Source organism: Apis dorsata, unplaced genomic scaffold (genome assembly GCF_000469605.1).
Source record: "Apis dorsata unplaced genomic scaffold, Apis dorsata 1.3 scaffold_58, whole genome shotgun sequence".
In the NCBI taxonomy this organism is placed as follows: domain Eukaryota; kingdom Metazoa; phylum Arthropoda; class Insecta; order Hymenoptera; family Apidae; genus Apis; species Apis dorsata.
Window position 1 is genome coordinate 236,762 of NW_006263358.1, and position 2,052 is coordinate 238,813.

The following is a 2,052-nucleotide window of genomic DNA, read 5'->3' on the forward strand; positions in this document are numbered from 1 at the left end:
TTTCAATACGAGCTATCGAGTTATTTTTATTTTCTTTTTTTCTCCTATTTGCTATTTATATAACACTTCCTACTTCGATATTCATAGAAAAAAATTTCCTTGCAATTTCTACAAATATTCTTCGGTAGAATATCGATTTATATAGCGAATCGTTGCTTCGAAGTTGGAAAATATTTGCAATTAACGTCACGAGGAGAGATTGCTCAACTTTTAACGACAAGAACGAGAAAACGCGTCCCTTTCCTCCTCTCTTTCCTTCTCTCCCCCTCCCCCTCCTATAAACGAAGAATATCACGAAGCGCGGAATTACGGTAGAAGTTGGCACGAGACAAACGCGTTTGACGCGAGAAACGGATTTGTCATCCGTTGGGGGCGATGTTGTGATGCATCGTGGCAAAGTGGATGTTAAACGGATTGCCCGCCCTACGCGATGTCAAAGCGTTTTTCTCGAAAATTGCCGCGGAAATTTGTTCAGCTCCGCGCGGCCTGCCCCGTCGGCCGATAAGCGATTTTCACGCTTGAAAAGGGGAAACAGCCCGGGGGGGTCAGTCTGAGCAATTCGTTTCGCTGAATGTAAATTCGCGTATTTATTGATGGTGGGAAAGATCGCAGCGGCGGAAATTATTTTATTGTACCGCGCGGCATTATTAAATTTCTCTTCCGGGACAAAGGCTATTTTTTTATTTATTTATTTATTTATTATTATTATTATTATTTTTTTTTAATAATAAAGCTTTCACGATAATTGAGAGATCGATCGTTTCAACGGAGGTCAATTGAATCGCGATAATTCGGATAAAATATCATCGGGAATCGAACAAAATTTCATTGGATGCAGTTTTCATCGACGGAACAATGCGTCGAATTATATTGCGCGGTGGCATGTAGACGGAGTAGGTTCGTGGTGAAGGTTATAATAGCGGCTCGCTTCACGAGAAACCTCCCCGTAATCTTGTGCCTTTTGGCAAGGAGAGCATCATGAGCCGTCTGGTAACGCAGAGTTTCGTCGTTAACCAGGTAATATCGTTAACCTATCAGAGAGCAGTTGTGCCTGCGTCGCTCTAATGCGTAACTACGATATTCCCCAATGACCCTGGCCATTTACCACCGACCCACCCTCTTACCATCACTTCGCAAACCTCTAGTCTCTCGTGGGATACGAGGACAGATAATCGCGCCATCATTTCTAATGCAACGCTACTTTACAACGCTAGCCTAGACTGGCTGCCCGCAAAAAAAGAGAGAGAAAAAAAAACTCTTTGACATTATTCTTCTTTCTTTCTTTTTTCCTCTTTTTTTTTCTCTCTCTCTCTCTGTTACCTCTCTTCCCTCGTCTCCGATCATCTGCAATTCCAGAGAGATAAAACCGCAAAATCGTTTCGTATTATCCCCGTTGTTTCGACGAAATTTTTTTAAAAAGAATACTAAATATATTCGTTATCGTATTTAGCGTTAGAGACAAATATTTGACGAAGTTGGTTCCGTTGGACGAACAATCCGGATTGGACGAAACGTTAAAAATCCGGTTCCAGAATATTCCACTCCCCATTCGACAGAGACGAATTTCCTAACAAATTTCGTCCGATCCAATATTGTTCTTCGATTCGTATGATAAGTCGGGAGGGAGAAAGCAACAAAGTTCATACTAACAAAATGTTGACAATGGAATATGTGAAGAGTTCGTTTGTCCACCATGGCAAATAATCTCTCCATATTTCTCGTTTCCTGTCTTCTTTGCTCCTCCGGCCACTGGCCATCGCGTCCCTCGGCCTTTCTATCTTTTCCGTCTTTGACTACTCGGAGATACTCGAGAAAAACCATCCACTCTTTTCCAGAGCACTTCACTCCCGGATCCCTCCTTTGTCCTCCTCGATCACCGCATACGCGCTGTATTTCTCTTTATCCAACACTCAAAACCAGGATACCTTTTGCGCGCAATTGTACGTGATTCATCCCCCCGTGTGCGGATCCATTCCAATCAAATTATACGATATAACATTTTGGCTTGATATACAAAAAAAAAAAAAAAAAAAAAAAAAAAAAAAAAAAAAA